Consider the following 9,214-nt stretch of genomic DNA (forward strand, 5'->3'; position numbering starts at 1 on the left):
AATGCGAAGTATGGAATTAATATGGAACCTTGAGTGATATAGAACGTATGCATAACACTCGCCGCCCATAGCGGCGGTCGCCGAAATCACATGTGGTGGGTCGGTTGGTTCGGTGCTCCGTCGGTCGGCAGGTGTTACTGAGACTTTGATGCTGCTCCGAAAGCTGAATATATTATTTTAGTGTGCGTTTTTGCTTCTGTGTTGTGAACATTTTCTTTCCGTGAAGTTGACAATGTTTTGGCCAGCGGAATTTGTGATTTTTCGACACGGGCAAGCAGTGGACTATATAACGACCTAACTTCTGTGCCGCCGGTTAGCGACAGTGTCATTGACTTGCGCTTCGGCCCATCGAATCGGCAACTGCACAAAGGATGGGCATTCAATTAAGGAAGAGAAGTACATTCGCCACATTGAATGCTGCGTTCATCAGCGCTCGTCCGGGTGCGAGCTACAAATGTTGAGAAGCATCTGCCTTTGCTCGATGAAGCCCGGTCATTACAGACAGGTCGCAGCACTTCGTGATGACGGGCAAACGTTTTTAAAGCCTCCTTCTGTATACGCACACTACAGTGGCGATGGCGTCCCCCTTCGTAGTCGATAAACCCGCGCATTTCGGCTACAGTGCGCACGGACCACGCAGGAAAGTGAATGCAGTAAAGCAAAAAAAAAATAATAATAATAAAAAGAAGCCCTTATTTGTCACAAAGTGGTCGCTGCAAAGGCGCGAGTTGGCTGTCGGCTGCCACGCAGACCCGTCAACATTCACACGGCACATTGCCTGCACCCACTTTGCCCTTTTGGCTGCATGCAGCGATGCCGCAGGGAATCTGAAAAATCTTGCTAAATTATCTGACATAATATAAAATTTATATTTCCTGGCTTTTTACTGGAGTTCAAGCATCCTACGGCTGCGCACTGCTGAGGCATCTCGCCAGCGATTTCAGCATACACGGCAAAGGCACAGTATTGACCCTTTTCGCGGAGCACTTTGTTTTATGCAAACGAGATGGCGCTCATGGCGGCGCGCCATACCTCTCCTCAGCGGCAGCGCACGAATACGAAACCATTACCGCTCCTACCTTGCTTCTGTGCGATCAGCTGTCGGAAATGCAACTCAGTTTTCGCTAACACACTGTGCTCCAATAATGCTAGATTGAATCATGTGGATGGAAGACGTGTGCACTAGTTGGCTGGAAAATGGTGACTGGCATGTTAAGGAATAGAATGAATCTGCGTGGCCAAGTTCGCGGACCGCTGCTGCAACTGTCCGAACGTGTTACCGGCACTTCGTGATGTACGGCTTTCCTCGAGGAAACAGAAATTTGCTCATCCGCCAGCCTTGTATCGCTAACCTTCAAAGAAAGGGCTTCATCCCCAGAATTAACGTCGGAAAGAGTAAGTACCACTCGTTAAACAATGACAAAGGAAGTAGCGCCGCTTCCTCTCATAGTATGAAAGTTTCGCGCACGTTATCTATACACATCTGTCCCAAATGGAAGGAAAACTTACGCCCACTCTATCGCCGACGTATCAAGAATAAGTGAACGGGCGCACACTTGAATATATGTGCACTATATATGCACAATAAATGACGGACTACAACGATAGCGCCCGAATGGTCGAAGCTGAATGTTTCGTGACGGTTCACAAGAGTACGCGAGTTACTAGCGCTAATATATATTTGCTACAAGGTATTACAATGTACAAAACAGCCACGTTTCAAGCCTTGTGCGCAGCAAGAACAAATCTATCGGAACTGAGCACACCCGCGAGCGATTAGGCAGAAAATAATCAGATAGTGGCCGCACCGAGGAACTTCACTGAGTCAGAAACTGACAAGCCACCGCTTGAAAATATTTGCCGAATAAAGAACAAAGAGCAAAACACACTAATCCTGATTGAATTCGTAATCGGAAAGCTTGGATAGCTTGGAATACATATTTAGCCCCGCTTTTATAACAAGCACCATATGCGCTGCTTGTGCCGTTTGGACATAGCTTAATCAGCTCCGAAAGCGCTTTTGCATGTTCTCTGAAGCTGTGATCAAAGCTTCGTGTCGTCGACCTAGTCACCGTCTACGATATCTCCGAAAACAAGGGTTTTCTAAGCCGCGCAGGCGTCATACACTTCCATTGTAAACGAGGAGGCAACGGAGGCAGTTGAGGCAAGCAATGGACGCGTCACCACGTGATCAAACATGGTAGCGCCCACGGGATCGCCGCGAAAAGGGTCAATAGAGCTTTTCATCGGGCGAGGAGGAAAGGGCGCGCGATGAGCCTTTCCTCCTCTCTGGATTGTGCGAGCCGGCGCGGCGCGGCTTGAATGTGTTGCCGGTCGCGCGCTGTGCGACGATTTGGAGGTGTTTCAGCTAGTTCTGAGTGCAATTTACGGGATGTCAGTTTTTACGAGGTCGTCGAACAACCACTACGTAGCCTTTGGGTGCAGCAGTAGCTACAGTATCTGTAAATTTCTATTGGATGTGCAAAAAAAAAAAAAAAAAAAAACGACGCGCATTATCAGCCGCGGTGTGTGTATGTGTTGTGAACTATATTGGATGTATCGGTTTTCACTCGACGAAGAGTTGTAAAACATTTTCGTCAGCCACCAGCATCGTTATCACACATTTTAAGTCTAGTAGACTTCAAATCACTATATCTACGTTAGCCTCCTGCAAGAGGCCGAAGGCATTGCTCAACAGAGCGAGCACTGCGGTTGGCAAACCAACATTTACACACAAGCTTCGTGCTTCGATCGGCATTGCCTTTTTGCCCTGTAAGGCACAATATACAAAGGGGATCGCATAAAGAGAATCCAACAGCTATTTTTAAGGCCACAATTTCCGTAAGATAGGTGATTGCGTCGTAGATGAGTGAACTTACGAGACTGGAAAAAAAAAAGAGAAAAAACGTTCATATATGTTTTCCTTTTGCGGCAAAATAAAACAGAACACGGGATAACGACGCAATAAGACTTCGCATGATCGTGCCGCATGCTTGGACTACTTGGACCATGCGCTATATAGAGCAAACAGATCTATAACACAGCATTTTGTACTGCCTCGGACGCTCGCGCAGTCTGCAGCTGGTACCACTCGAAAAGTGTGATTCACACTGTACGGTATGCGTTTATTATTAACCAATTATTTTATTTGTGGGCTCAAACCTTGCCCAGCAAGGAAGGCAGTCGTCCAATGTATCTACAGATAAGAACTTGAACGCTTGTCAAAGTAAACAGCACGACTTATTCTCCAGCAGAACGGTACCCACGCTGTTAGGATCGTGAAATGTTTCGTAAGTGCGCGTTGCAGCTAAACCAGACCTTAGAATTACTGTGCTGAGAATGCTGCAGTAAGGTAAGAGTCGTGAAACGAATTTTCAGAAATACCTAACTGATATCCGAGGCCGATTGTAAGCTCAAACAAACGCGCACACCTCGCGCTGGGTGCTCCGTCCGCCCTAACGTCAGCATAAACCCCAGCCGCTTAACTAAATCAGACTTAAATTCCTTCACTACGTCTCACAGGACCATTCCCGACGTAGAAAACGCCATTTCATGCTAAATAGACAGCGCGAGTGCGAAAAAAACCACAACAAACTGCTGCCGAGCGCAAACCATAACATACAACACGGGCGTTCGCCCAAGCCAGCAGTAAGTAAGTAAGTAAGTAAGTGAGTGGTCCTGATCCTTTTTGACGCAGGGCAGGCGTTTGTCAAACGCCACAGGATATGTAGAAAAACAAGAAAGGAAATAAAGTGAGGCGTATAAAGTAAAGAGAGGAAAAACAGTTTTCATTACGTTTACTCGTCAACGGTGTTTTTCAAATCTGGGAGCCTACCAAGAGCTCCCAGATTTGCTCTGCTCACTTCCTCCAAGGTACGTTACTACGTGGAGTAGCCGGACTCCTATAATGCTGAATAATAAAAGTGCTACTGCGTGATTGTTCTGGACGTGTGTCGTGTAACTCACGCGAGAGCAGCTCGACTCTCGCCCCGAGTTTGCCCGCTCGTCCAGTTTCTTGCCTCGGCGTGGATCGCCATGCTACGAACGTGAGTTAAAATTATTGTTTAGCGGGCGCCATGCTGCCGCCGTTTTATTTTAATGTTTTTCGTATCTGGGGCACAAGTGCACTTCTGCAGCTTTACTACCTAAGTACATGTGCGCACTGGTTTATCCTGTTGAACGTCCCAAAGCAACTCGGGCTATGACGGACGCCGCAGTGGAGCGTTCCGGATAATTTAGACCACCTGTGGTATCTTTAACGTGCAGTGACATTACACAGTACGCGGCCCTCTAGCATTTCGCCTCGATCGAAATGCGACAGCCGGGGCCCAAACGGCATCTTTCGGGTCAGCAACCGGGCACCGTAACCGCTGAGCCACCGCGGCGGCATGTGAGCATTCGTATCGGTATCGCAGAGCAGAATCGCAGAAACGTTAGCGATTTCCATGCATGCATGTTGGAAGTTTCGGCCACATTCTAAAAGCATTTACGAATTAACGGAGGCCAAATATGGATTGCAATCTCGTGCCCAACACTACAGGTTTCATTTTGTTAGAAGTCTGGTAAATTCATGAGCATTTAAGTTAGTCCCATTTCAGTCGACCTAGGCTTCTTGCACTAAATGACTTTTGAGAATGTACAGTTATTTCTGAATGCATATTGAAAAGCAGAAACAAGGCATATGCCGCAGAAAACATGTGCATGTACACATTCATAGCTTACCACTTCATACTCCATCTTGCAGCAATATAAGTGCCATTGCGAAATGCAAAAACGCCCGTGTGCTTGTGTTGTAGGGCACGTTAAAGAACCCCAGGTGGTCAAAATTAATCCGGAACCCCCCACTCCCACTACGGCGAGCCTCATAATCAGAACTGGTTTTGGCACGTAAAACCCCAGAAAGAAGAAAAAAAGTGCCATTAACGTTTTTCTAGTTTTCGGCAGTCCCATTACCTGCCTTGAAGACAAGAGTCTGCGTTCATTGCATGTCTTCTCTAATATGCTCCGCTTGTTGCTCCGGGGTTGTACCTGAGGGAAGGTGTTTGGAGCACGGCGAAAACGAAAATCGCACGACATCATCGTCCAGCGGATCGGGCAGCTCTCTGCCTCTAAACATCAGCTTTCGGCGATACCGATGTTTTGCTTCGGTGCTAAGCGCCTTAAAGTAGTCGCTTGTCATCTCGACAATATTCACGATGTAGAATCAGCTCATCACAGATTCCACCAAGCAGTGCAAACATCGACACGCCGGCCTCACGTCGCGCATGCCTTCAAACAACATAGCCGGAAGTGCTTCTAGCTCTCCAGCCGGAAGTTCCGATGGGACAACCAATCAGCGGCAAGCGAGGTTTGTTTGTAAACACTGGAACCGTCTATTACTGCGCAGCAACGAAGGAACGGGCGGAACCAGCCGCACGGACGCACTGGCTCTATACGGGCGACCCACCAAAAGACCTGGCGGCCGCGTGCTTCCCGCATTGTATTGCGCGTGCATGCGCAGAGACCCCCCATGAAAAAGGTCCATTGCGCACACTGGACGCTATTTATTTTTGGGGTACGTTTCAAGCAGCACAAGAGTCGCCCAAACACGCCTTTCCCATGACATAGCTACAGGGGCAAAAATATTCGTGAATAATGTCTTCATAAATATATTCGCCTTGGGAAAAATGAACTTTCAAAACATGTTACCTGGGGTTATTGTCTAAAATACATCACATTTAAGGTGCTAAAGAAGTTTGGAAGCACTTCAAGGAACCAGCGAGCTATTTTTTTTTATTTTTTACGAAGACGTGGATACAATAGAAAGAAACAAAACAAGAACGTGCAAAGAACTAAATGACATCGGATATACGAGAGCATCGGATATACGATATAAAGCATCGGATATACGAGAAAACATTTACCAGCTGCCGTTTTTTGGGTGAGCACGTCACAAAAAATTCCACCAACTATAGAGGCTAACAGCTTCTCTGTAAAAAGTGTCAATATCTTTTTTTTTTGTAATTATGGCCTTGGTGGCATGTTTATTAGCATTTTTGGAGGCAGTGATAATTTTATGCACCTCCATTTTATAAAAATCAATATCGCACTTAATTTGAGATATTCATCATCAAATTTCAATGCTCAATCCAGGCAATATTAAATTTATGTCAGCTGACTTTAGGTTCTCGTGTGTTTTATGTATCTACGTATATTGTGAGATGTCCTCATTTATCTTACCCGATTTCAAGTCCGACTTTCTTTTTTGTTACCTATCTTTTGTTCAGTACCGGCTTGTTTTCATTTTTAGTATGTATCTGTTCTATGTGAAAGCAGTAGCTGGCGCCGCTTAAAGGCGCCAACTAATCCCAAATATTATGTGATAATAAATATATTACACTGCTAAAATATACGCGCCTTTCGCTAGGGCTAAGCACTTCAGCGATTAGCCAGAAAAAGCTTTTTGTCACCTTGAACTAGATGACATACACTATAGTGCTGGCTCGATCGCGCACCAGACACCTTCAGTCGATACGCATACAGACCCGCGTAACCATCTTCACGGACAGCAGAGGAACTCTCACACGGCCAACGAAGACACCACTTGAGTGCACGCTTTGCAAGCTAATAAGAGTTTGTCCTCAAACTGCTCGACAAAGACATTGAGGTACAAGTGGGCTGGGTCCCGGGGCACGCTGGCGGAGTCAGTAACGAGGCCGCTCATGCGTTGGCGTATACGCGTACGAGGATGAGCGCTCCTATCCTGGGGCCTCTGTCCCTACCGCACCACCTGACCCAGAGCCTGTAGAAATGAAGGCTGCATGTCGTCCGACAAGCAGACCGACGTATGCTGTGACCGCTGATATCTCTGAACTCGGCACCTTTACCGAAAGGTATACCTATATGGGGCACAGGTGTTAATACGCAAGGTGCGCGCTGGAGCCGCACTGACAGAGGTTGTGCTCGAAAGATGGCGAACCAGAGACTGAGAAGAGGACGACCGTCCCATATATGCAAGCGGCAGAAGAAGCAAACGTTGCAGGTTGTCTGCAGTACATGCACTGCTAGGGTCACTCCAACCATTCGGCATCTGCTCTGGGACTGCAATGGCCTGCAGAGCAAAAGGACGGAACATTTACATCCCCGAACCACCTCACCTAAAGAGTCCATGGGCCGCACCCAATAACGACTTGCGTGAGAGAAAGAGAGACGGTAGCCAAACTCCGTGTAGGAATTCGTGCGTTCGGCTGGTGTAGACCGCCAAACGGGAAGTGAATGTTTGTTTGTTCCTCTCTTTCTTACCCCCTCCCATGCTGAGGTGATAGTGCCATCAGTTTCAATATAGGAAACCATTCAATCAATCATACCCCACGCAACACTTCAACCTCGAAGGTCACCAACTCACAGGATGTTCGCGTCCGGCGCTCCTCCATCTGGTGTTGCCGGGCATATATGCGCGTGAAAGTTCGCGTAGTTCGCGTTGCCCGTGCACATGCGCACGTCGCGGAGCCTGAGTACGGTACCTGGCCTGAGCACATACCAATGTTAAGGGGGTAGCGGCCCGTAAGCAGCGCTGCCCTGGACGGCGTGCAGAGCGGCTGGGTATAGTAGCGGCGCAGCCGGATTCCGTTCCAGGCAAGGGCGTCGATGTTTGGCGTGCGGATCTGCGGGCAGCCATGGTAGCTCACGTCGTTCCAGCCCTGCAAGCGCATATAAGCTGCGTCAATAACGAGTCCACTGAAACCGGTCTGCATGAGCGCGCCCGACGAGATCCGAGCAGGGAAACTTATCGCGAGCTACTGAGCTGCCGCAGGAGCTTTGAAACGTCACGATATAATGCTCGTCTCGAAATTTGTGTTTTACGACCGTTATCAAAGGCACCGCGAAAGTTCCATATTGTTAGAACCCTGTTCATCGATTTGTTTTGTTTTATTTTCGTCTGCCTATATATAGCCCTATACGGGACAGCCTTTGCCTTTTCTGTACAGAGCACGTACAAATGGCAGTTAAACTCCAACGTCGGAAGAGCCCGACCTTGCTAAGCATCTTATTCGCAGCCAGCGCCCTGCATATGAGCCTGTCCGCGTGACCTTCCGTGTCTGAATGTTGCCCTGTCGGTTCAGCGTCAGGCCCGGCAATCAGGTGATTTCCTTGCCGACTCTTCGGGTTTAGCGCGGCTGCTACTGGGGGTTGGTCGGTGTATATGTTTGTGTATTTATATACGAAGGTTAATGCGCGCCGAATGCAAGTATACCAGCGAACGGGGCTCATAATGTGTTTGCACTTGCTATCGGCACCTAACACTGGGCATAATTTTGCTTCTGATTTGCATAATGCTTTGAATGCTATTATCGTTAGGTTCCCTCATGCACCCATTTTTATTTTAGGTGATTTTAATTTCCCTAACATTGATTGGTCCGGTTTTTTTCCTGTTCTCAAAGAGTCTTCGAGTGAAAGTGCTGCCTTCGTGAAGTTTTGCTGTGATTTTAACCCAGTAGTTACTACTCCAACAAGAACTACTACATCGATGGCGGCGAAATGCAAACAACCGCGTGTGCTTGCGTTGTAGTGCACGTTAAAGAACCCCAAGTGGTCAAATTAATCCAGAGCCCTCCACTACGGCGTGCCTCATAATCGGAACTGGTTTTGGCACGTAAAACCCCAGGAAGAAAAAAGAGAGAACTACTACATCCAGCGCTACCGTACTTGATCTTTTTCTAACAGCAGCTCCTAATCTCGTGCATTCACTTGTTTTTCTACCAGGGCTGAGCGACCACTGTGTTGTGAACTTTTCAATTAAGGCAACTGTTAAACGTCCCACCAGTGAACCAAAATCCATCAGAGATTATAAGAAGGCCGATTTTTCAGTTATTAGTAGTGAATTAGCGGCCTTCCTGGAAGGCTGAATGCCCAGCTTTTATGAGCGCACTGTCGAGGAAAACTGGTCAATGTAAAAAAAAAAAAATTCACTGTCTAATAAGCAAATATGTACATTCATCTGCGGGTCATCCGTCGCAAACGAAGGTCCCCTTAGTTTAATGTGTCCTTAAAGCGCCTTCAAAATCAGAAAAAAAAAAAACATTTTTCTTCCGAAAAATAAAGCTCACGAATAGTCACGGTGACTGGACCACATATCAACAGATCACCCGCAGATATAAAAATGCAATTAAGGACGCAAAGCACACTTTCTTTGGCACTACTCTGCCTGCTTTGTTGGAAGACGACCTCAAAAAGT

The 9,214-nt window shown here is 47.3% G+C and overlaps 1 protein-coding gene across 1 annotated transcript in view; it reads right to left on the reverse strand.

The window, feature by feature from the left end:
- Positions 1-7,674, reverse strand: part of LOC119436758 (arylsulfatase B-like) — a 39,659-nt gene extending 31,985 nt beyond the window's left edge. The window contains exon 1 of the mRNA XM_049659834.1: positions 7,520-7,674. The gene's annotated coding sequence lies outside the window, so the exon portion shown is untranslated. The remainder of the gene's footprint in view (positions 1-7,519) is intronic.
- Between the last annotated feature and the right edge of the window lie 1,540 nt (positions 7,675-9,214).

The sequence above is a fragment of the Dermacentor silvarum genome, chromosome 1 (assembly GCF_013339745.2).
Source record: "Dermacentor silvarum isolate Dsil-2018 chromosome 1, BIME_Dsil_1.4, whole genome shotgun sequence".
Taxonomy (NCBI): domain Eukaryota; kingdom Metazoa; phylum Arthropoda; class Arachnida; order Ixodida; family Ixodidae; genus Dermacentor; species Dermacentor silvarum.